The sequence below is a fragment of the Tamandua tetradactyla genome, chromosome 7, assembly GCF_023851605.1.
Source record: "Tamandua tetradactyla isolate mTamTet1 chromosome 7, mTamTet1.pri, whole genome shotgun sequence".
In the NCBI taxonomy this organism is placed as follows: Eukaryota; Metazoa; Chordata; class Mammalia; order Pilosa; family Myrmecophagidae; genus Tamandua; species Tamandua tetradactyla.
In genome coordinates this window covers 21,374,401-21,400,935 of record NC_135333.1, presented here as the reverse complement: position 1 = coordinate 21,400,935, position 26,535 = coordinate 21,374,401, and the positions used below count along the sequence as shown (strand labels likewise).

The 26,535-nt window shown below is 42.1% G+C and overlaps 1 pseudogene; it reads right to left on the bottom strand.

Moving 5' to 3' along the window:
* Positions 1–321: 321 nt before the first annotated feature.
* Positions 322–26,535, bottom strand: LOC143690381 (gem-associated protein 2-like; annotated as a pseudogene).

Sequence of the window (26,535 nt, the reverse complement as noted above, 5' to 3'; positions counted from 1 at the left end):
ATAATGAAATAGTACCGACAATCTACTGTAAAATTTCATCATACAGTTTCTGTGTGGGCTGCTTCACCAATAACTGGCACTCAGTTTTGTTTTGTTTTTTTCAAAAGCAAATGATTGCAGAACACTGTTCAAAGTGGTCAATAAAAGCTGGGGAGTGGAGTTTTTGTAGATATTTCAGACATTGAAAGCAATACAGTGCATCTTCTGAATATCAACTTGAGCTTACAGGTTAGGATGAGGGCCTGTCACACACCATTGAAGCTCAGGCATTCTGTTTGAATTGATGTAGTGTTACTCACACCTAGGCTGCCTCTATCACAGCTACCGCCTATTCCTGAGAGAGAAGCTACTTCGAGACAGATCACCAGCTAAATCACATTGGTCCAAATACTTGCTAAACAAACAGATTGACACACTGAAAGCAGGAACTCTCAATCATCTTTGCTGTCCACTAACAGTCTCACTTCAGAGCACCTTCTTGCAAGCTGCCGGGTCAGTGAATGAGTCACTGGAATAAGGGTTTTTCAAGACAAGTCAACAGAGCATAAAGCCATCTTCCCAATTCTGGAGTACATTCTCTTTCTCCAAACCAATTACTCAGGTATTCCAAGAAGTTACTGTTGCCTGAGCCACTCTGCTAACAGTACTAAGCAAGGGAGGAAAACCAACTGGTACATAACTGATTCCTGGATTTTCATTTGTAGCTGCTCCAGCAGCCCCTTCAGCACATAATCTTTCACCCAGATAAAATTTTTTCCAGCCAGATTTCAGCATGATCACGTTACTATCCAACTGTTGTGATTTCCAGTGGCTTCTATGCTTCTTCACACTCTGTCAAGCAGCTGAAAATCATGCCACGTGTTGCTGTGGCCACTGCAGCACTGGGAAATATCCTTTAGGAGCAGGCTGGCATCCTGAAAGAGAAACATTCACAGTGTGCCTTCTTCTCAACTTTGGATCAATCTGAGCTACCACAACATCTGAACATAAGGCTGTGGAAATGGACCCACCTCAGGTATTCTGGAGGGGTCCTTGGGAGAACAGAAGGATGGAAACAGCTCTTCCACTGCACACCCCATTGGTACCCATGCCAAGGGTTTCAGGCTAATCCCACATCTTATTTATTAGCAGGGGGCCGCAAACTATGGCCCCCAGGCCAAATCCAGCCTATCACCTGTTTTCGTAAATGAAGTTTATTGGAACACAAACCTGCCCCTTATTTGCATATTGTCTATGAATGCTTTCGTGCTACAACCACAGAGTTGAGTAATTGTAAGTCTGTGGCCTACAAAGCTGAAAATATTTATATCTGGCCCTTTACAGAGAAAAGTTTGCCGGCTCCTGGTGGAAATAATCAATGCTTCAACATGGAGCCATTCCAAGAGGTACACAAGAGGTTCAGCCTTTGTTTTAGGCAGAACCTTCTGGCTGGAGTGTAGGCAAGGTTGGAAGAAGATGTGGTTGGAGGCAAAGTTACAGTTGCAGGGTGGTGTTTGTCATCCCTGTGAAATCTGAGGCTAACCTGACCGAAAGTAGGCAGAATTGAGAGGTTTACTTTATAGGGATAGGATCCTTTAATTAATGCCGGCTGCCAGTAGCACTGGGTGGAAAAAGATTCAGAGGATTTAACTCAATTCAGCAAAAAGGATTTTACTGTGACATTAATGTTATTTGGGGGAAAGGCAGGGAGGGGGGTGGAGACACAAAGGCCACATATTTACTCCCTCCATTAAAATGTTGATTTCTGTTTCATTGAAAATAACCTTAAAGCTTAGCACTGGAATTCCTTTTCTTCTGAAAGAGGCTTAAAAATAAATGCATCTTAGGATTTGCTCACATCTATAAATAATCTCCTTGAAAATTCCAAGAAATTTCCTTTTCCCTACCTCTTTTTTTCAAATATTTTTATTGCAAACCTTAACAAATGTACATCCTATACATGGTGTACAATCTATAGCTCACAATATCATCACATAGTTGTGTGTTCATCACCATGATCATTTTTTTGTACATTTGCATGACTCAGAAAAATAAATAAAAAAGAAAAAACTCAAATATCCCATACCCCTTACCACTCCCTCTCATTGACCTCACTAGTATTTCAATCTACCCAGTTATTTTAACCTTTCTCCCCCTATTATTTGCTTATTTTTTATTCATATTTTTACTCATATCTGTCCAGACCTTAGATAAAAGGAGCCTCAGACACAAGGTTTTGACAATCACACAGTCACTTTTTCCTGCCTCTTAACAACAAGACCTGGGAGGCCTATCCCAAGCTTTCTCCAGACAAAAGCCTCTACCTGCAAGTGCCACCTGCATCTGGAAGGAGGAAGTGACCAGTGGCAGATTAGGTCAGGGCCCAAAGGCTAGAGAGTGCAGCCCTGACAGAGGCTGGAGTCCTGCACCCCCCTGTGCCATGGATCCAGGAGCCAGTGCTGGGGTTCAACCCACAGAGTCCAAGCCAAGGCGGCCGCCCCGGCTGCAGGCGGTGGAGAGAAAAAGGCTGGGGCCCAACGTAAACTAGGGTACCTTACCACCCACCCTTTTTTACATCATTAATCTCTTAACCAGGCCAGCAGGGGTGCCGTTACCAGTGGCAATCACGAACAGGTGACTGGGGCCATTCAGTGAACACATGGTGAGGGTGGGCCAGAAATGAAGTCTGTAGAAGTGATGTAACTATGCCTGGTTGCAGTCTGCAGAAGGTACACAGAGTCTTGTCTTTTTCTGTAGGAGTAAACTGGATGTGACAAGGTCCTCCTGAAGCCATTGCAGCTCTCCTTGTGGTTGCAATCGGAGAGTTCCTCGGACTCCCTGGAGCCTGAGCCCATCAAGGTCAGCCTGCCCTAAGCCAGCTCTAACCAATTTCCAGGACTCTCCAGGACCAGCCTTGTGCACTCCCTACTGTCACCTAAAGTAACCTCTTCCTCACCAGCTGGGGCCCTCCTGCCCCAATCCAGCAGCGTTTAGACTCTTGGCACTTAGGACCCTCATTTGTATTCAATTTCAGAAAGGAAACAGCACTGGGGACATGTGAGTGCCTATTTTCAGGGCCAGCATCTGCCCCTCTGTTGTCCTATGGGGTTGAAACCCTTTTTGTTCTAAAAAAAAAAAAAAAAAGATAAACAATGGCTAGAGGACAATGCCCAGCTCCTCTATAGAATCAGGAGGACCCAGGTTTGGTATCTGACTGGGAGTTAAAATGCCCTGTGGAAACTTCCCGGCTTTGTCTTTTAATCTGTTTGGACAAGAATCCTTTCCTACTTAAGGTACTGACAGGAAATTTGTATCTGTTAATTAGCTAAGGGGTTGCATTATTGCATTGTCTTGTCTTTGTTGGAATTATAAGCACTAACTGTAATTGCTTAGACTGAAACTAGAAAAGCCCCATGGCTATGGGCAATGTTAATGTTATTCCTCACTGCAGTTCTTTGGTATGTATTTTACATACTTGGTATATATTCGGCTATGAACTAATGAAATGGGAAAAAAAAGATTTTTCTTTGTAATACAGCATGGCCCCAATATAAATTAGATTCAGGGAACATCAGTCTGAAAATGGATCTTTAAATTATAATACCATTCTACAACTAGATTTGTTCTGCAAACAAGAAGAAAAATAGGCTTAGATCCTATACATTCAGTCTTTTATGTATCTATATCAAAATTAAAACTTTAAAAAGCGGTGTAAATTTATGATATGAAGGGGAGAAACTTAGACAAGCCAGACGCCCAATGGCGGATGCTGTGACTCTGCACCAATGCCCGGAGCTGCTCCTCTGGCCCGGGCTGCTCCTCCTGCATAAATGGGAGAGACACAGAAGAGGCCACTGGAAATTCCTGACTCCCTTCTGGTCCCCAGTCAGGAAAGTCTCTCCTTCTCATACCTGGCAGGCTACCCAATTTGGATTGAGGACCACTCAACCCCTAGCTGGGCAATTCCCATTAAGGCACGTCCCATCAGTACTAGACGACCAAGGAGAACCTGAAGAATTTATTCATGTGTATTCCCCTTTTCTAAGTCTGACTTACACAACTGGAAAAATAGCATGCCTTCTTATGGAGATGATCCTAAGAAGATGGAAAATCTCTCTACCTCTATTTTTGCTACCCGTAATCCAACTGGGCAGCTATTGAAGCCCTTACGAACAGCCTCCTTGCTCCTGAGGAAGACAGGATGGTCTTAGAAAAGACGCTGATAGGTTTCATGAATTATGACCTAATAACCCAATTCGAACCACCACAGCTTTGGCCATCCCAGGGACAGAGATAGAAGGGTTCCCTGTGACCCTGGAAACTGAGCCAAACTGAACCATTATAAAGATACATAATAATGGGATGCAAAGGGGGCCTCCAAGACCAAAAGGCTTTTTAAAAATTCAAGAAATTCAACAGGGGTCAAAAGAAAACCCGGGATTTCCAGAGAAGATGGCGGCTTAGTAAGACGCGCGGGTCTTAGTTCCTCCTCCAGAACAGCTACTAGGGAAGTAGAAACGGTACAGAACAGCTCCCGGAGCCATAACAGAGACCAAGAAGACAGCTTACCCCATTCTGGAACGGCTGACTGGCTGGGAGAACCCACTGAGGTGAGATCACCAGGGGGTGGGCGCTTCCCTGGGCCGGGGCGGCAGGCGGCCGGAGTCCCTCCCTCCCTCCCTCCTTCCCAGGCCAGCTGGGAGAATTTGACAGGCGATCCCCTCAAGCTGTGGTGGCTGGCGCCCCCCCCCACGCACGGCCCCCCGGACCAGCTGGGAGAATTGGATCGGAGATCCCCCAAGCCGCGGAAACCGGCGACCGGGGTCCCTTCCAAACACATGGCTTCCCGGTCCGGCTGGGAACGGTGGATAGGCACTCCCCCAAGCCGTGGTGGCCGGCGCCCCCCCACCATGCTTGGCGCCCCGGGCCGGCTGGGAAATTTGGACAGGCGCTCCCCCAAGCCGCGGCGGCTGGCGACCCTCCCCACGCACGGATTCCCGGGCCGGCTAGGAGATTCAGATTGTCACTCCCCCAAGCCACTTCGGCTGGCGACCCTCCCCCACAGTGAGAGTTTTCCAAAGTTAAAGGAGCCACAGCATCTTTTACTGGTGGGACCCACAGACAGACGAGTGTCACCTACTGGGCAGGATAAGAAAAACAGAACCCAGAGATTTCACAGAAAAATCTTTCAACCTGCTGGGTCCCACACCCAGGGAAATCTGATTAAATGTCCAGACGCCAGCAGAAAATAACGGATCACGCTTGGAAAATTGAAGATATGGCCCAGTCAAAGGAACAAACCAATAGTTCAAATGAGATACAGGAGCTGAGACAACTAATGCTGAATATACGAACAGAAATGGAAAACCTCTTCAAAAATGAAATTGATAAATTGAGGGAGGACATGAAGAAGACATGGGCTGAACATAAAGAAGAAATAGAAAAACTGAAAAAACAAATCACAGAACTTATGGGAGTGAAGGACAAAGTAGAAAAGATGGAAAAAACAATGTTACCTACAATGGTAGATTTAAAGAGACAGAAGCTAGAATTAGTGATTTGGAGGATGGAACATCTGAATTCCAAAAAGAAAAAGAAACTATAGGGAAAAGAATGGAAAAACTTGAGCAGGGGATCAGGGAATTGAATGACAATATGAAGCGCTCAAATATATGTGTCGTGGGTGTCCCAGAAGGAGAAGAGAAGGGAAAAGGAGGAGAAAAACTAATGGAAGAAATTATCACTGAAAATTTCCCAACTCTTATGAAAGACCTAAAATTACAGATCCAAGAAGTGCAGCGCACCCCAAAGAGAATAGACCCAAATAGGTGTTGTCCAAGACACTTACTAGTTAGAATGTCAGAGGTCAAAGAGAAAGAGAGGATCTTGAAAGCAGCAAGAGAAAAACAATCCATCACATACAAGGGAAACCCAATAAGACTATGTGTAGATTTCTCAGCAGAAACCATGGAAACTAAAAGACAGTGGGATGATATATTTAAATTACTGAAAGAGAAAACTGCCAACCATTGTCCTTCAAAAATGAGGGAGAAATTAAAACATTTTCAGACAAAAAGTCACTGAGAGAATTTGTGACCAAGAGACCAGCTCTGCAAGAAATACTAAAGGGAGCACTAGAGTCAGATACGAAAAGACAGAAGAGAGAGGTATGGAGAAGAGTGTAGAAAGAAGGAAAATCAGATATGATATATATAATACACAAGGCAAAATGGTAGAGGAAAATATTATCCAAACAGTAATAACACTAAATGTTAATGGACTGAAGTCTCCAATCAAAAGGCATAGATTGGCAGAATGGATTAAAAAACAGGATCCTTCTATATGCTGTCTACAGGAAACACATCTTAGACCCAAAGATAAACATAGGTTGAAAGTGAAAGGTTGTGAAAAGATATTTCATGCAAATAACAACGAGAAAAGAGCAGGAGTAGCTATAGTAATATCCAACAAATTAGACTTCAAATGTAAAACAGTTAAAAGAGACAAAGAAGGACACCATCTACTAATAAAAAGAACAATTAAACAAGAAGACATAACAATCATAAATATTTATGCACCGAACCAGAATTCCTCCCCAGTGAGGAATACACTGCAAACACTGAAAAGGGAAATAGACACATATACCATAATAGTTGGAGATTTCAATTCACCACTCTCATCAATGGACAGAACATCTAGACAGGGGATCAATAAAGAAATAGAGAATTTGAATATTACTATAAATGAGCTAGACTTAACAGACATTTATAGGACATTACATCCCACAACACCAGGATACACCTTTTTCTCAAGTGCTCATGGATCATTCTCAAACATAGACCATATGCTGAGTCACAAAGCAAATCTTAACAAATTTTAGAAGATTGAAATCATACACAACACTTTCTCGGATCATAAAGGAATGAAGTTGGAAATCAATAATAGGTGGAGTGCCAGAAAATTCACAAAAACATGGAGGCTCAACAACACACTCTTTTTTTTTTTTTTTTTTTTTTTTTTTAAAGGAAAGACAGAGAGAAGGAAGGAAGGATAGAAGGAAGGAAGGAAGGAAGAAAGGGAAACATCTTTAAACATTTTCTTGTTTTATTGTATTCTGTTTCTCCGTTTTTGTTACATGGGCTGGGGCCGGGAATCGAACCGAGGTCCTCCGGCATAGCAGGCAAGCACTTTGCCCGCTGAGCCACCGCGGCCCGCCCACAACAACACACTCTTAAACAACGAGTGGGTCAAGGAAGAAATTGCAAGAGAAATTAGTAAATATCTCGAGGTGAATGAAAACGAAAACACAACATATCAAAACCTATGGGACACAGCAAAGGCAGTGCTAAGAGGGAAATTTATTGCCCTAAATGCCTATATCAAAAAAGAAGAAAGGACAAAAATACAGGAATTAACTGTCCACTTGGAAGAACTGGAGAAAGAATAGCAAACTAATCCCAAAGCAAGCAAAAGGAAAGAAATAACAAAGATTAGAGCAGAAATAAATGAAATTGAAAACATGAAAACAATAGAGAAAATCAACAAGACCAGAAGTTGGTTCTATGAGAAAATCAATAAGAGTGATGGGCCCTTAGCAAGATTGACAAAAAGAAGAAGAGAGAGGATGCAAATAAATAAGATCAGAAATGGAAGAGGAGACATAACCACTGACCTCGCAGAAATAAAGGAGATAATAACAGGATACTATGAACAACTTTACACTAATAAATACAACAATTTAGATGAAATAGACGGGTTCCTGGAAAGGCATGAACAACCAACTTTGACTCAAGAAGAAGTAGATGACCTCAACAAACCAATCACAAGTAAAGAAATTGAATCAGTCATTAAAAAGCTTCCTAAAAAGAAAAGTCCAGGACCAGACAGCTTCACATGTGAATTCTACCAAACATTCCAGAAAGAATTACTCTCCTCAAACTCTTCAAAAAAATCGAAGTGGAGGGAAAGCTACCTAATTCATTCTATGAAGCCAACATCACCCTCATACCAAAACCAGGCAAAGATATTACAAAAAAAGAAAACTACAGACCAATCTCTCTAATGAATATAGATGCAAAAATCCTCAACAAAATTCTAGCAAACAAAATTCAGCAATACATTAAAAGAATTATACATCATGACCAAGTAAGATTCATCCCAGGTATGCTAGGATGGTTCAACATAAGAAAATCAATTAATGTAATACACCATATCAACAAATCAAAGCAGAAAAATCACATGATCATCTCAATTGATGCAGAGAAGGCATTTGACAAAATTCAACATCCTTTCCTGTTGAAAAAACTTCAAAGGATAGGAATATAAGGGAATTTCCTTAAAATGCTAAAGGGAATATATGAAAAACTCACAGCTAATTGTCCTCAATGGGGAAAAACTGAAAACTTTCCCCCTAAGATCAGGAACAAGACAAGGATGTCCACTATCACCACTGTTATTCAACATTGTGTTGGAAGTTCTAGCCAGAGCAATTAGACAAGAAAAAGAAATGCAAGGCATCAAAATTGGAAAGGAAGAAGTAAAACTATCACTGTTTGCAGATGATATGATACTATACATCGAAAACCCTGAAAAATCCACAGCAAAACTACTAGAGCTAATAAACAAGTACAGCAGAGTGGCAGTTTACGAGATCAACATTCAAAAATCTGTAGTGTTTCTATACACTAGTAATGAACAATCTGAGGGGGAAATCAAGAAATGAATCCCATTTACAGTTGCAACTAAAAGAATAAAATACCTAGGAATAAATTTAACTAAAGAGAAAAAAGACCTATACAAAGAAAACTACAAGAAACTGTTAAAAGAAATCACAGAAGACCTAAATAGATGGAAGGGCATAACGTGTTCATGGATTGGAAGACTAAATATAGTTAAATGTCAATTCTACCTAAATTGATTTACAGATTCAATGCAATACCAATCAAAATCCCAACAACTTACTTTTCAGAAATAGAAAAGCCAATAAGCAAATTTATCTGGAAGGGCAGGGTGCCCCGAATTGCTAAAAGTATCTTGAGGAAAAAAAACAAAGCTGGAGGTTTCACGCTGCCGGACTTTAAGGCATATTATGAAGCCACAGTGGTCAAAACAGCATGGTACTGGCATAAAGATAGATATATTGACCAATGGAATCAAATAGAGTGCTCAGATATAGACCCTCTCATCTATGGACATTTGATCTTTGATAAGGCAGTCAAGCCAACTCACCTGGGACAGAACAGTCTCTTCAATAAATGGTGCCTAGAGAACTGGATATCCATATGCAAAAGAATGAAAGAGGACCCATATCTCACACCATATACAAAAGTTAACTCAAAATGGATCAAAGATCTAAACATCAGGTCTAAGACCATAAAACAGTTAGAGGAAAATATAGGGAGATATCTTATGAAACTTACAATTGGAGGCAGTTTTATGGACCTTAAACCTAAAGCAAGAGCACTGAAGAAGGAAATAAATAAATGGGAGCTCCCAAAATTAAACACTTTTGTGCATCAAAGAACTTCATCAAGAAAGTAGAAAGACAGCCTACACAATGGGAGACAATATTTGGAAATGACATATCAGATAAAGGTCTAGTATCCAGAATTTATAAAGAGACTGTTCAACTCAACAACAAAAAGACAGCCAATCCAATTACAAAATGGGAAAAAGACTTGAACAGACACCTCTCAGAAGAGGAAATACAAATGGCCAAAAGGCACATGAAGAGATGCTCAATGTCCCTGGCCATTAGAGAAATGCAAATCAAAACCACAATGAGATATCATCTCACACCCACCAGAATGGCCATTATCAACAAAACAGAAAATGACAAGTGCTGAAGATGATGCGGAGAAAGAGGCACACTTATCCACTCTTGGTGGGAATGTTAAATGGTGCAACCACTGTGGAAGGCAGTTTGGCGGTTCCTCAAAAAACTGAATATAGAATTGCCATACGACCCAGCAATGCCATTGCTAGGTATCTACTCAGAGGACTTAAGGGCAAAGACACAAACAGACATTTGCACACCAATGTTTATAGCAGCATTATTTACAATTGCAAAGAGATGGAAACAGCCAAAATCTCCATCAACAGATGAATGGCTAAACGAACTGTGGTATATACATACGATGTAATATTATGCAGCTTTAAGACAGAATAAACTTATGAAGCATGTAATAACATGGATGGACCTAGAGAACATTATGCTGAGTGAGTCTAGCCAAAAACTAAAGGACAAATACTGTATGGTCCCACTGATGTGAACCGACATTCGAGAATAAACTTGGAATATGTCATTGATAACAGAGACCAGCAGGAGTTAGAAACAGGGTAAGATAATGGGTAATTGGAGCTGAAGGGATACAGACTGTGCAACAGGACTAGATACAAAAACTCAAAAATGGACAGCACAATAATACCTAATTGTAATGTAATTATGTTAAAACACTGAATGAAGCTGCATCTGAGCTATAGTTTTTTGTTTGTTTGTTTGTTTGTTTGTGTCTTTTGTTTTTGTTTTTTTCTTTTTCCTCTTCTTTTTTTATTATTATTATTATTTTTATTTTTCTCTATATTAACATTCTATATCTTTTTCTGTTGTTTTGCTAGTTCTTTTCCTAAATCGATGCAAATGTACTAAGAAATGATGATCATACATCTATGTGATGATGTTAAGAATTACTGATTGCATATGTAGAATGGAATAATTTTTAAATGTGTTAATTTCTTTTTTTTCTTTAATTAATAAAAAAAAAGAAAGAAAGAAAACCCATCTATCATTCTTGAGAGCATAATTGAGGCATAGATTTGGCCCCTGAGCATACAGATAATATGAAATTAATTAATATGACCTTCATTAGTCAGAGGGCCCCAGATATAAAAAGACAATGACAGAAATTGGAAGGGAGGCTGGGGATGCCCAGGACACAGCTGGTTGAGATTGCTCTTAGGGTTGTTAGTAACCAGGATCAGAGTCAAGAACACAGAAGCACCAAGATATGCAATGCCAGCCACCCTCTTGGCAGTTGCACTCAGCCAGCATGGAAGAGGATTACCCACAGACAGAGGCCAACCATACAAGGTAAAATCCCCAAAGTCCCAAATCCTGAGAAGAAAAAAATTCACCTAAACGTGGAGTCACAACACTGTGTCTATTGCAAAGAAGAAGGGCACTGTGGAGACAGGAACGCTTACAGTGCCTAACAGATAAGCACCCAAAAGATTCTAAACCCTCCTTGCAAAAGCCTCAATTCGTTGAAAGCAAAAGCAACTAAACTGATGAGGCTTGGACATCTCTTGTTCCCCCTGGTCTGTTCACATTTCTCACATGGAGCCCTGAGTAACCACGATGGTGGAGGAAAAAAAAAGCTTATTCACTCAATAGACACCAGAGTAACCCACTCATGCTTTAAATAAAAAACAGGGCCCTTTCCCTAGGAACCATGACTGTCACTGGAGCATCAAGAAAAATGTCCCTTAAGTCTTGCAAATGCCAACTGGATGAAAATTATTTAAGACACAGTTTTCTCGACATGACAGAACGCCCGATACCTTTGCTGGGATGGGACTCACTAACTAAGCTAAGTGGCACAAGTTACTTTCTCCACAGAAAAGGTAAATGTTAATGTTCCTCCCGAACAAGTCTATGCCCTCCAAGCTACTTTATTACAGCTAGATGAAGAAGTGCCACTGAAAATTCCGGATGAAATCTTACAAAAAGTAACACCAGAGTGTGGGCTAATGGGATGCCAGGAAGAACTATAATGGCTAAACCAGTTGAGATAAACCTCTGTCCCGGGGAAAAGATTCCCAATCTAAAACAGCACCCTCTGAAGAGGCCAAAGAAGGCATTAAACCATTTCTTTGATATCTGTTGATTTGACTTTTTCATTCCCCATACAACACTTCTAGTTTGTCCAAAAACCTGGTACCAACAAGTATCACTGTGTGCAAGACTTAAGAGCAATTAACCAAATAGCAGAAGACATTCACCCCATGGTGCCAAATCCTTACACTTTGCTTACCACTTTACTGGGAAATTTCTGTCAGTTAACAGTACCAGATTTAAAAGGCACCTTCTGATCTATTCCTATGAATCCAAAAATTCAAAAATCGTTCACTTTTGAATGGGAAGACCCCAAAATGAATATAAAGCAACAATACTGTTGGACTGTACTTCCCCAAGGACTTAAAAATGCCCATTATATTTGGAGAGGTACTAACTAAGGATCTGAGGGACGGGAGGGGGGCGGAGAAGGTCCTATTAGAATACGTGGATAATAAGCTTCACTGCCAGTACCACCAAGGCAGTTTCAGATCAAAATATTATCTTAACTCTGAACTTCCCAGTGGATCATGGGTATAAAATTTCTAAGAAAAAGACCCAAATTTCATGGCACACCATGAAATATTTAGGGTTTGAAATGTCAAAAGGTCAAATAAATTTGCCGCCAGACAGAAGCGAAGCATTAGTCAGACTGGAGGTACCAACCACTAAGAGGCAATTCCAGGGATTTCTAGGAATGGCTGGATCTGGATTCCAGTTTTTTTACTTATAGCTAGCCCTCTATATGTGGCCCTTAAAGGAAAGGACATTGAGCCACTGGACTAGACTGCTGAATGCCAGAGTGTTCCATGCTGTTAAAGAGAAACTCTTAACCGTCCAGCCCTTGGCTTCCCAGGTCTCAGAAAAGCTTTTGATTTGTTTCTACATGAGAGACAAGGGATTCACCTTGGGGAGCATCCCCACGCAAAGCTTGAGTAATACACAAAAGCCTGTGGCTTACTTTTCCAAACAACTAGATAGAGTTACACAGGTTGGTCAGTATGTTTCTGTGCTATAGCCGCCACCTGTGACCTGCTACAAGAAGCTGAAAAGTATACTCTGGGACAAGCCACTGCAGTGTACACTCCCCACTGCATGATACCCCTTCTTGTACAAAAAGGGGGATGATGGCTTACTTTTGGAAGACTTGGCAAATATCACACTGTATTATTAGATCATCCAAATGTAAAAATTAAAAAGCAGACTCTTCTTTGAACCCTGCCATCCTACTCCCCAGTATGCAAGAAGAATTCATTTATTACTGTACACAGAAAACAAAAGAAGTCTATTCCAGCCAGCCAGACCTCACAGAGTAAACCCTTAAAACAGCCAATCTCAAAATGTTCACAGATAGAAGTAGCTTCATGGACTAAGGACTCCAAAGAGCTGAGTATGCTGTAATAACCCTCCATGAGATCCTGGAGACAAACACATTTCCTCCATGTACATCCACCCAAGGAGCAGAACTTCGGGCCCTGTACCTAGAAAATGGAAAGAGGGTCACCATTTACCCTGATGCTAAGTATGCCTTCTCCAGGGAAAAACGAAGTTAAACATGCAGTATTTATATTCGCACGGTTAGAGGCCATTATGTTGCCACTGGAAATTGCCATTGTCCATTGTCCAGGGCATCAGAAACTGATAACCTAGTAGTCAAAGGAAATAATTTCTCTGATTGGATTGCTAAACAGGCTGCTAATACACAAGAGCTCAACAATAACATCTTTTCCATCCTAATACTTGACATAGATCTTAATTCATTTAAGCTCCTGTATTCAGTAGAATTAACTAGAACTAGTGAATGGGATTTCTATATAGATTCCAGAGTCCCAGGGAAAATAACCCTACAGAATGTGTTTAAAATTAATAAGAGATTGTCTTAATACCTGGACATTTAACAGGTTTACCATAACAAACTCATTATGGTAGAGATGCCATATACCAATGGCTATGAAAATTATAGTTGGCCCAAATACATAAAGAATAATTTAGAATGTGGTTAAAAATTGCTTAACCTGTGTCAAAAATAATCTAAAGATGGGCCCTCCACCTTCCATCAAAGGATTCCCTGAATTGAACTGCCCTATTTAATGCAGAGTGATAATGGAGGAGCCTTCATAGCTAAAATAACTCAAGGAGTTACTAGAGCCCTAGGAATACACTGGAAGCATCATGCTTCCTGAAGACCACAGTCTATTGGAAAGAAGATCTTGGCAAAGGTTGGCCAAGAAATTAACCCAACTTGGGACAAAGCATTGCCAATTGCAACTGAGTCCTTGTGAAATGGTACATAGGAGACCTTTTCTTAAGACTGAAATTTACTGTGGTTTAACAAACAGTCATATTGTTAAAGAATTAGATACTATAAGGTGTCACAATCCTTAATTGCTACTTTATCTGCTATTAATCAGTATATTTCAAGTCATCTTCTGTTTCTCACAGATGTACCTCTTCGTTGTATAAATGTGGGAGACCGGGTACTTCTTGCAACGTGGAAAAAAATCAGTGTGTGGAAGACCAAATAAGGCCCTAGTGGAACGGGCTTTAGGAAGTTTTACTAATCACCCATTTTTCTGTTAAACTGCAGGGAGTAAGGCCATGGATCCATCACTCTCAAGTTAAATTAGTTCCTCAGAAACAAGAAGACACCCTCAACCTTATCTACCCAGACCAAATGGGTAATTGCTTTCACGGACAGCAGATCACCCCTGTTCAGCAGATACTACTATTGCTATGCCTCCTCTCCTTTTGCTTTTCACTGTCCTCTCATATAACTATATTGGCCCCACTCAAACCTGGGCTTCTGATGGTAATGTTTTCCTTCAATGGGCACACTCCTATGTCATTGCTACAAATCACTCTAATTACCGTATATGTGGTCAGCTCCCACTTTCCAGTGCTTCCGGTCTACCCTGGCGGATCTCACCCCTTGGGGAGAAAACTGAATATCTTTAAGGAATTTAATTAAAGAAGAACAAAGACAACTGATGACCCTTAACTCTGTAGATACAACTAATGCTGTCCGAAATGATTGGCCCATTGGTGTGAATGCCCCTGGACATATGGTCAGTTTTTCCTATAGCATGACTGTCAAAATTGCCATAAACAGACTAAACAATCACCTAAGGATAAAAACTTAACTGTTTGGGGGAAAAAAAAACAGATGCAATTCTGGAACAGTATGGTATGGTGGGACCCTGGGTATGGCCACCAGAGCCAAAAGGCCCCTCCTTCATAAGGGAACAAGAGAATCATTCCAGGCAGCAGGATCCTTACAGTACTAGGAAAATGGGCTAGCTGCTCTCTGAACAGTATCACCAACTATTCTTTTGCAAAAAAAGTGACTGGTTTGGGACTGTTTGGTCAAGTCATTTATTGAGCAGCTCCAAATGGAACTCATTGGGCATGCAGCACTCATCTATGGCCCTGGCTGCCCAGGACTGGCTAGACTAGTGTATGTTACACTGCCATGGACACAAGAAATTGTCATAACATACTGCCCCCTTCTGCTAATTTACCCCTATTAAAAACAGGATGGGCACAGTCAGTGCAGCTCTATTTCTCCATCAGTAGGCATTGAAGTTGTCATGTGACATATGACTTCCTATGTAGAACTTCTACACATGCCCCATATGCTTAAGTTTAGTACCTGTTCTTTGAAACTCCCTCACTTCTCCTAATCCCAGATAAATCTCACCCAACCACACAGAGTAAGAGACAGATTTGAGCTTTGCTCCTGTCTCCTTGCTGACCAACCTTGCAATAAAGGCCTTTACTTCTCAAAATCCTCATGTCATAGCATTGACTTCAGTGTGTATCAGGCAGTGAGCCCTTGCTTGGTAACACTCCTATCTCAGTGTGGGGGCAGAGATGCAGGCAGGACTGCAGGGGGTTGGGGCCCATAGTTGAGGCTGGGACTGACCAAGGCATGGGCCTCATGTAGGTCTCTTCCCTGAGCCATGCTGCCTCCTTTAAGATATCTGTGGTTACATGTGTGTCAGAAGGCTGTGAAATTAACTGAGAGGAACAAAATGAGAGGAATATTCCCTTCCCCCACTCTGGAAAGATAGGCAAGACTTTGTGTTCCTCAACAAGGGTCTCTGGAACCAGAACAAGGGATATGATGATTCTTTGTGTTTTCTAGGGCTGCGCAGAAAAGAAACAAAAACAACTATGGAGGCTTTTATTAACATGATTAGGATGCAGGGGAATCCACTTGGGTTGCCAGAGGCCAGGCACGGAGGGAGGATACAGCTTGTGCTTCCTCTAGCAGATAAGCCCTACTTCCCCCTGGGGTGGCCAGTCTGCCCACGAAGACATCGCATGGGCCCTGGTCAAGTCCATGAACAGCAGAGGAGGGGGGACCTGTGCACACCTGGCAGTCACTCAGTACCTACCTCAAGGATTAAATATGTAAACTTTTCCACAAGAAGATCCTGTGGAGACATCTCTGAGCCCTGGAGGAGACAGAGCTGTGGTCAGAACTAAGACCCAGCCTCTTTCCTGTGTACCTGCCCCTGAAGGCCTTGGGATTCCTGTTGAGCCCATGGAGTGGGGAGGGATTCCCAGAAATGACACACACAGCCTGCACACAGAGAGCCAGGATTCTCTCAATCCCTCTATCGTGTTGCCTCCAGAGAAATGGGGGTCATCATGAACTGGTTGGACACTGCAAATGTGTCTTCTGCCTTTGACAAGTTACTTCCAAATAGGTAGATACCAATCACCAGAGAGAACATGCAAGAAGGTGGCAAATGGATTATTTGGGAGCATCTGTGCATGTTAAAGTTTACACAGCATCTTCAACTTCACCTCAACTTCCAGCAAGTGTAAGTGACCAGTATGGGGTCTCTGCAGCTGCTGAGACCTGGGGGGCCCCAGGTCCTCAGAATGTTTTTCACTCATGGTCATTCAGGGGTGATGGTCATTGCCCAGTTGATGTGGTAAAGACAGATTGTCAGGGTTTGCAGCTGCTGTCAGTCCACAGATACCAGATAAGGACCCATTATATGCAAGGCCTTTAAATCAAGTATTGTGCCCAAGTTGTTCAAGTCCTGACACTATGGAGACCTGCAGAAGAGAAGGGTGAAGCTGAGGACACTGTGTCCCTGTCCCAGGGGCCATCACCCATTTGCAGAGCCTGTGGTCACCCACTCTGTAACTTCCATAATTGAGACCATTTATTGTCTCAGTTCTCTCTGGACGAGGGGAGGGAAGCACAGATAGCAAGCACTTGCTTCCAGCTCAGCTTGCCAGTCCGCAGGGGCAGTCTGTGGCTGGAAGTCCATCCTTCAGTGTGTGCAAGGTGGGGGTTAGTGACAAGGCCAAGGCCACAGAGAAACTTGCTCTCCTGGTGGCCTCTGCCAGGAAGGAGAGTCCAGTCAAGTCAGCCTGGCTGACCTGGAACACAGGTGTCCTCAGCTCTCCAGGTGGCTCTCAGGGGCCACTAGGGGGTGAAGAGCAAGGCTCCTCAGAAAGGGTTAGGAGCTGGGAGAGGGGAAGGATAAGGAGTGTTCTAGGGCAGTTACTACAAGGGCAAGTATGGGGATTCAATTCTGATCCCCAAAAAAGGCTCCCCACCCTACATGCTGCAGATGCAGAAGCTCAGGAAACTTCCCACCCAGGGTCTCCCCACCCTGTGCATGGCTGACGCCCTGGCATCCTGGACACTTGGCAGTGCTGAGCATTCTCCCTGGTCTCCTCCAACTTGGTGCCAGCAGCATCCCCCTCCCCAAGTCATGGCAACCACAAATGTCACCAGATACTCCCTAGTGTCCAGAGGCAGCAGAACCTGACCTGGAGCTGATCCTGGAGCTAGGTGATGGGTTCACAGGTGCTCATTGCTCTCTTCTTCCCCCACCTCGTTGCCCCACCCCATTCATCCTCCCCTTCCTCACCTATGCACCCCCTCCCCACCTGCACTACTCCATGCTCCCCCGCCCCCAGTGCTGACCCCTCCCCACATTGTTTTCTGTCTCTCCCATGTGCATCACCACCACCCATTTTGCTCATTGATCTTGATTTCTGTTGGCCCGGAACGCACTAGGTTCTCAATCAGTGTTTGTGGGCTGGGATGATTGCCTAGGGCAGGGTTTCTTGGGAGGGAGATGGAGAGTCTGTCCTGCAGCCCCAGGTGCACCCACCTTGGGATGGTAGATCCCGACAGCTCCTGAAGGTCTTGTCCTTCATGGACAAGACCTTCAGATCTTGTCAGATCATGACAGTAGCCAGGTTGGCTGGGTAGCTGGACAGCACGAACAGGCAGAAGATGGCCCGGAGATTGATTAGGAAGCAGCCTTGAGGCACTTGAGTGTCTGGCTGGAGACTGCAAGGGCCAAAGAGGATGGTGTGGCAGAGGCGGAGGGCTGAGGAATGGAGAAAATGCTGTGGCATGTGGGCCCTGAGTGGTGAGCTCTTAAGGGCTGCATATCATAGAGGGTGAGGAAGAGGGCAGTGAGGACCCCCCCATGAGGATCCTAGTGGTGAGGCTCCCTTTGAACCTATTTGTAAATAGGACCTTTGAAGATGTTATTGACTGAGGGTGGGCTTTAATCCAATGTAGCCGACATCCTTACAAGCTAAGGAAATTGGACATGGAGAAGCCACATAAGACTAGAAGCCAGAGGCCAACAGAATCAGAAGAGAAAGAATACATTGCCATGCAACTGAAAAGCCAAGAAACCTGACCACCCAGAAGATTCCAACCCTGGGTGGAAGTAAGCCTTCTGGCTTCTGAAACTGTTAGCCAATAAATTCCCATTAAGTCAACCCATTATGTGGTATTTGCTTTAGCAGCTAGAAAACTAATACAATAGCTAAATATTCTTACTCTTTCATGCTTGCTTTTTCAAACAAGAAGAAACTAACTTGACTTCTAGAATGAGGGGCTCAATATTGACCTGCAAGTACATCCCATATGTTAAGGAGACTACGAGTTGGATGGAAAAAGATGGGACTTGGTGAGATGGATGGCCCTGCAGGTCCCAGAGCAACATGGCTTGGAAGGTCAGCAGAACTCCTACCACCAAGCAGGAAGTCATGATAAGGTACCCCAAAAAGAACAGGGACAGTCACTGGGGGCTTCTTCTAAACCTCAACTCTGCTCCTCAGATCCTTTTAGCAACAGCCTCAACTGAAGATTGGGCACTTCACTCTGACACAAAGAACCAACCCTTTGGACCTGGTCCTTAGAGACCCTCAGGAACTCAGTGTTCTCATCAGTCAAGAGAGGCATTTGTACCAGGGAAGCCCTGAAGAGCTTTTCCACCCTGACTACCAGGATCAGTGAGTTTACCCCCCTAGATTTTATGGGGGAAGGACAAGAGAGACTGGGAGTAAGAAAGACTCAAAGACAGAGTTCTCAGCAGACTTTGTTTAAAGGTCTAGAATTGGTGTCAAATAGGTAGAAACAACTTTAAATAGGTAACAGCCACAAACACTGAAAAGTAAAGTGTAATCAAAAGCAGGAAACTTTGATGGGAAATTTGAATTAATTACACTATCCAGTATCCAATCAGTGGAGAAAAAGGGGAGGAGCCTGCATGCTAGGCTTAAGGAATAAATACTGCTGCTTTTGGTTGCACAGGGCGCCAGCCACCATTTTTGGCTGCATGCCTGTTCTTGCAAGATCATTAATAAATTCTTTTCTCCTCAAAAAAAAAGTAAATCCTGTGCCTGCCCCCCAGCCTACTGGATTAGATTATCCTGAGGTAGAACCCAAACTCCTACTCAAAACTATATCACATGGGAAACCAGTTGGAGGTTCCCCAGTCGTGACCTTGCTGTTTCCTCTGCCTCCGTCATTCAACCCAAATCCCCGTGTGCTCCTTGATCCCACTCAGATCTCTGGCCAAATGTACTCTTCAGAGAGGTTTTTCCTAACCCCTCAAAGGAGGCAGCCCACCCCGCTACCCCCATGCTCTCCTTTGCCTGATTTCTTCACATCACATACTACACATAGTTGTTTATTGGTGAGTCTATTTGTCCCTCCCACCGGAATGTGAGCCCAATAAGAGTAGGCTCTAAGCATCTCCCTCAACTCGATGCTTATTTGCTGGCTGTAGGAATGACAAACAAACTAATGTCACTCTTTTCCAAACTTGCCCCAAACTTCATATTCCTGGCCCCATCCCTCCCCACTGAATCCAGCTCTGCAGAAGAAGACCCAGAAATCTGTGTTAAAATATAATGTCAGTATATGTCCCTGGCAGGAAAGCTGGAGGTTAAAAATGAAGATCCATGCACTTCCCCAAAAAACAAACAAGCAAAACCAACAAACAAGCAAACAAAAATTCAACAAATGGTGTTGCAATAACGGGATACTCACAATGAAAAATAGTGAACTATGACCCCACCAAGCAGCATACAAAACAAAAAAAAAAAAAATGGGAATGTATAACACAGTGAGTCTTGTGATAGACAATGTCCGTGATTAACTGTACAAATATTAAAAAGTTCTTTTATGAACTGAAAAAAAATACAATGCCAAGCAATTTTTATCACTAGTGTGGTTTTCCCTGTATTCAAGGGTGCAGCCCTTATCCTGCTGTTTGTTTTACAATTAGCTAAAGGTTAGGGTATCTCTCCTGAAATCCACTGATTTAGGGATGTGGAGAAGTCAAGGCAACATGTTACATCACAGCCCCCTTCCTAAAATGTTCCTCCTCCACCCCTTTGCAGGCAGCTAGTGGAGGGTTGCTGGATAAATACAGGATGCCCAGCTAAATTTGAATATCAGATAATTAATAATTGTTTAGTATAAGTATGCCCCATATAATGATTGAGAAATATTTATACTAAACAATTATTTGCTATTTATCTGAAATTTAAATCTAGCTAAAGCATCCTATATTTCTATTTGTGAAGTCTGGAAACTCTAAGCCAGAGGGATTGTCTGTCCTCTTGACTCCCACCCCCATCCCCAACCCATCCCTCTAACAATAGCTGTGAGATGGTATTTCTTGGTGCAGCAGGGAATGCTGCAGCTGCTACCCCTGCACACTTCTGCACCCCTCCCAGAAAGATGCCAAAACTCTGGGGAGCCCCTTAGGTCCTCACCCCACCTCTTATCACAGTAGGCTTCCTTCTGAGCACACAAATGATTGCACACTGCAGTAAGCCAACAGCAGATTTGAAGGCCCAGACACAGGAAATAGCGCCCTGGAGCAAACACTTAGAGAAACAAAGAGGTCCCTGCCCTTGATGCAGTGTAAGAAACAATTAAGTCAAAGTGGCCTGGGGCAAAGGATTAACCTAAATCATACAATATGTGGAGTGGGGGGAGTCACTTACAGTAACTGAGGAAGAAATACAAGACCTCAACAGACCATTTCAAATAAAGAGACTGAACTAGTAATGAAAAACCCTCCCAGAAAAAAAAAAGCCCAGGACAAGATGGCTTCATTGGAATTAATTTTTACCAAATATTCCAAAAATAATTAATACCAATCCTGCTCTTTTAAAACATTTGAAGAGGAGAGAACACTCCCTAACTCATTCTATGAAGTCAACATCATCCTAATACCAAAGGCAGATAAAGATACCACAAGGAAAGAATATTATAGACCAATATCTCTTATGAATATAGCTGCAAAAATCCTCTATAAAATACTAGCAAACTGAGGGGTGTGAGGGTAATTCAGTGGTAGAATTCTCACCTGCCATGCAGGAGACCCAGGTTAGATTCCCAGCCCATGAACGCCCCCCTGCAAAAAAAAATTCAACAAATTGTGTTGCAGTAATAGGATATTCACGTGGAAAAAGAATGAAATGCGACCCCCACCACACAGCATACACACACACCCAAAAAAAATACTAGCAAACTAAATCCAACAGCACATTAAAAAAATTATATACCATAATCACTGGGATTTATCCCAGGTATGCAGAGGTGGTTCAACATGAGAAAATCAATCAATGTAATATACCACATTAATAGAAATGAGAAAAAAATCACATGATCATCTCTATTGGCACATTTGACAAGATTCAGCACCTCTTCATGATGAAAACATTGAGCAAGCAAGGAATAGAAGAAAACTTCCTCAACATGACAAAGGACATGAAAAATCCACTGCTAACATTATCCTCAATGGTGGAAAACTGAAAACTTCCCTTGTTAGGAACAAGACAAGAATGCCCATTGTCACCACTGGTATTCAACACTGAACTAGAATTTCTAGCCAGAGCAGTTAGGGAAGAAAAAGAAATAAAAGGCATACAAAGTGGAAAGAAAGAAGTAAGACAATTTCTATTTGCAGATAAAGTGATCCTACATGAGAAAATTCCAAAGAATCGACAACAAGACTACTAGAGCTAATAGATGAATTCAGCAAATTGGTGGGCTACAAGTTCAACACCGTGAAATTAGTAATGTTTCTATACACTATGAATGAATAATCTGAAGAGGAAATGAAGAAAAAAAATCCATACATAATAGCAACTAAAAGAACCAAACGAAGGATATAAAAAATATACATAGAGAACTACAAAACATTGCTAAATAAATCAAAGAAGACTGAAATAAATGGAAAGACATGCTATATTTGTGGATTAAAGACTAAATATTTTTATTTATTTATTTATTTTTAATTTTTTTGCATGTGCAGGCACCCAGAATAGAACCCAGGTCTCTGGCATCGCAGGCAAGAGCTCTGCCTGCTGAGCCACTGTGACCCTCCCAAGACTAAACATTTTTAAGATGTCAGTTTTATCCAAAGTGATTTATAGATGTATGGCAATTCCAATGAAAATCCCAACAGTCTTTTTTTAAGAACAGGAAAAGCCAGCCATCAAATTTATAGGAAAGGGTAAGGGGCCCTGAATAGCCCAAACTATCTTGAAAATAAAAGAAAACAAAGTGGAGGACTCATGCTTCATGATTTTAAAACTTATTACAAAGTAATCAAAAGAGCATAATACTGGCACAAAGCAGACATACAGACCAATGGAATCAAATTGAGAGCTCATATCTATGGCCAATTGATTTTTTGTTAACATTTTTTATTGTGAAATATAACTGTATATACAAAAAAGCAATACACTTCAAAGTACATTTTAACAAGTAGTTATAAATTTAACAAATTTCAATGTATTGTATGGGTTACAATTCCACAATTTCAAGTATTTCCTTCTAGCTGCTCTAAGACACTAGAAACTGAAAAGAAATATCAATATAATGATTCAGTAGTCATACTCATTTATTAAATCCTATTTTCTCTGTTACAACTCCTCCTTCTCCTTTGAACCTTCTCCCAATCTTTAGGGATATTTGGGCAATGACCATTCTAACTTCTTCATGTTGAACAGAGACATTATAGGGTAGGGAGATGCAACTGGTTGATGCTCTTGGAGACTGGAACCTCTGGGTTTTAGGGCTTTTCTGGCCTGGGAACCATCTGCAGGTTTTAAGTTTCTGAAAAATAAATTCAATGAGTGAAACTTTTATAGAGTCTCAATTAGAGCCCTAGGTATTCTTCAGGGTATACAGGAATAATATTGGTTGGGGCTTGGTATACCATAGCAATTAGCAATATCTAGCTGAAACTTACATAGGAGTAACCTCCAGAGTAGCCTCTTGATTCTATTTGAACTCTCTCAGCCACTGATACTTTATTTTGATACATTTCCTTTCCCTCTTTTGGTCAGGCAGGCATTGTCGAATCCACAGGGCCAGGGCCAGGCTCATCCCTGAGAGTCATGTTCCATGTTGCCAGGGAGACTTACATCCCTTGGCCAATTGACTTTCGATTAAAAGTCCACTCAATGGCGAAAGAATAGTCTCTTCAACAAATGGTGCTGGGAAAACTGGAACATTTGCAAAAGAATGAAGGAGAACCCCTACCTCACACCATATACAAAAATTAGCTCGAAATGGATCAACTATTCAAATATAAGAACCAGACTGTAAAACTCCTAGAAGAAAATAGGGAAATATCTTCAGGAAGTTGGGATAGGCAATGGTTTCTTAGACTTTATAACAAAAATATGAACAACAAAACAAAAAATAAAAAATGGGACTTCATTTTAAATTAAATGGTTTTAATTTTGATCAAAGATTTCATCATGAAAGTAAAAAGACAACCTACAGAATGGGAGAACATGTTTGGAAACCACATATCTGATAAGGGTTTAATATCCAGAATATATAAAGAAATCTTACAACTAAATAACAAAGAGACAAACAACCCAATTTAAAAATGGACAAAAGACTGAAATAGATATTTCTCCAAAGAAAATATTTAAATGGCAATAAAACACATGAAAAGATCCTCACTGTCGTTATCCCTGAGGCAAATCAAAATCAGAATCACAGTGAGATACCATTTCACACCCATTAGAATGGTTGCTATTACAAGTATTAGAGAGGATGTGGAGAAATAGGAACACTCATTCATTGTTGATGGGAATGTAAAATGGTGCCACCTCTGTTTGGTGGTTCCTCAGAAAGTTAAGTATAGAATTACAATATGACCCAGAAATACCACTTCTGGTGAAAGCAGGGACTCATACAAATATCTGCATATTGATGTTCATTGGAGTATTCTTCACAATTACCAAAAGGCAGAAGCAACCCAAATGCTGTCCATCAACCAATGAATGGATAAACATGAAGTCCTCACTAAGCTGCCATCTTGAACCCATTGCACACTTCTGGATCCCAAACCTAGATGTGTTAAAAAGAAAAACGGCCCTCAGTTTGGAAATAGGACTTTTTCTCTACTTTATGCCATATCACATGCAGACCCCGGGTTTCATTCCTACTTTCCATATGCTGCAACACAGATGTTTTGTCTCGATTTCATTAGCAAAGGGAAGAAGTAAAATTCGTTTCTGTGGTCACCAAATATCTGCTTCTCTACTGTGTTTGTTGTTTCCCAATTCCCTCTAATTTAACCAGTCTGGGTTGCTTGGTCCTGGGATGGTCCATGAATGGGTTGGGGTCCTGACCACAGGAGCCTGAGGGCTGACACACAAGCCAACTTCAACCTTGGAGGATGAATGGGTGAAGGGCAGTCCAGGGTGAGAGTATTTCAGAAGCACCTCCTACATGAAGTCTTCCTGATCCCTTTATAGCATAATTAACTACTTCCTCTGCACCCCACAGCACTTTACTTGGATCTGTTAGGAATACTTTCAGCTGCAAGTAACAGAAACTCTGACTAGCAATAGCTGAAATAAATGGTGGTTTGTTTTCCTTAAATAAAAATGTATAGAGGTAGGAGGTTGCTAATATTTGTTTGGTGGTTCAGAAACATTAGGTCTGGTGTCTCTGAGATTTTCTTGACCTTCCCCTCATGGCTACAAGATGGTTGCAGCCTCTCCAAGCATCATATACTCACATCACATTCAAAGAAGAAAAGTGGAAGACAAAGCAGGATAAAGCTCTTCTTATATGCCTTCCTCTTCACCAAGAAAAAAAAAAAAGACTTTCTCAGGAGTTTCCAGAAGAGGTCTCCTTATACCTCATTTTCCAGAGAAGGCCAACAGATTCCACTTAAATCAAGTCTGGACCTACATTCCTAAGATCAAGGGAACCTGACTGAGATCTGAATAAAGTGGGGTTATGTCAGCAGGGAAGAAGGAAGGGGAAAAGGTTTTTGTGTAGGCAAGAAATGGTTTCTGCCACATTGCTAGCTTTCCCTTCCTGCCTCCCATCCTAGGTCCTATGACCTTTAAAGAGCTTGCTAAGGGTTTCAGACTTCATTTTGAGTAAAACAGAGTCTTAAGAAAGGAAAGGAAATGCATTTAACAAGAATCTTTCTGGCTTAGCTCTGGGCCGTATGCAGGATAAAAAACGGATAAAGGGGAATGGAGGTCCTTTTAGACGTCCCACGGGAGATGGACCAGGACCTGGCAGCAGGCACCAATAAAAGTGGAGTTCCATGAGGGGCATGTAGGAGGTAGAGTTCACAGGATGCACTCATTTGTTAGTAGATGAGGTAAGCCCAAGTTAGAAGATGAGGTGAGCCAAAGATCCACCTGAGGATCAGCTTGGAGAGGGCTTGGTTGACCTTGAATTTGAAATGCCAGAGAGCTATCCTGGAGTCTTGTCCAGGAAGTAGATACAGGGGCCAGTGCTCAGGAGAGAAAAGGGGCTGCTGTCATTGGTCTGTTGACAGGAAAAATGGCTGTGGAGACATATTAGAGGATGGGCTTTCCCAGGGCCATGGAGAAGGGGACACAAAACAAAACATCCACAAGCACCAACAAATAGGATAAGGGCTCTGAAAAGGAGGTGGAGAAGAAGCAGCGAAGAGAAAGGAGGGAACCCAGAGCAGGATGGCAGCATGGAAAATGCTGGCTTAGAATCTATTTAAAGCCCATGGGAGTTTTAATATTTGGTGTCTAGGAATCTAGAGTCAATCCAAAATTTACTAAATTTCACTCTAAGTGTGGGTGGAACTTAGCACTAATGGAAAATAGTTCAGCTGCTTCTCTAGTTAACTATAGCTCCTTTGTCAGTGCAGTGTGGCACACCAGGCAGGTCTTTTTAATAAACCATCACTTGGTGGTAGGAGAGGAACGACTAATTTCAATTCCTACCCTCTTTACATGCTGCAGAAACGGTCCCCAGATCCCCCTAGGTGCCTTACCTGAGGCTGGGCTTTTACACACGCAAACCACAGAGGCAGCTCATCAGTTCTTGCATTAAAACTCCAATGTGGTGTCCACACGTTCCTATTTCTGGCACGGAAACCGAAGTGAGCACAGAGCTGTGCCAT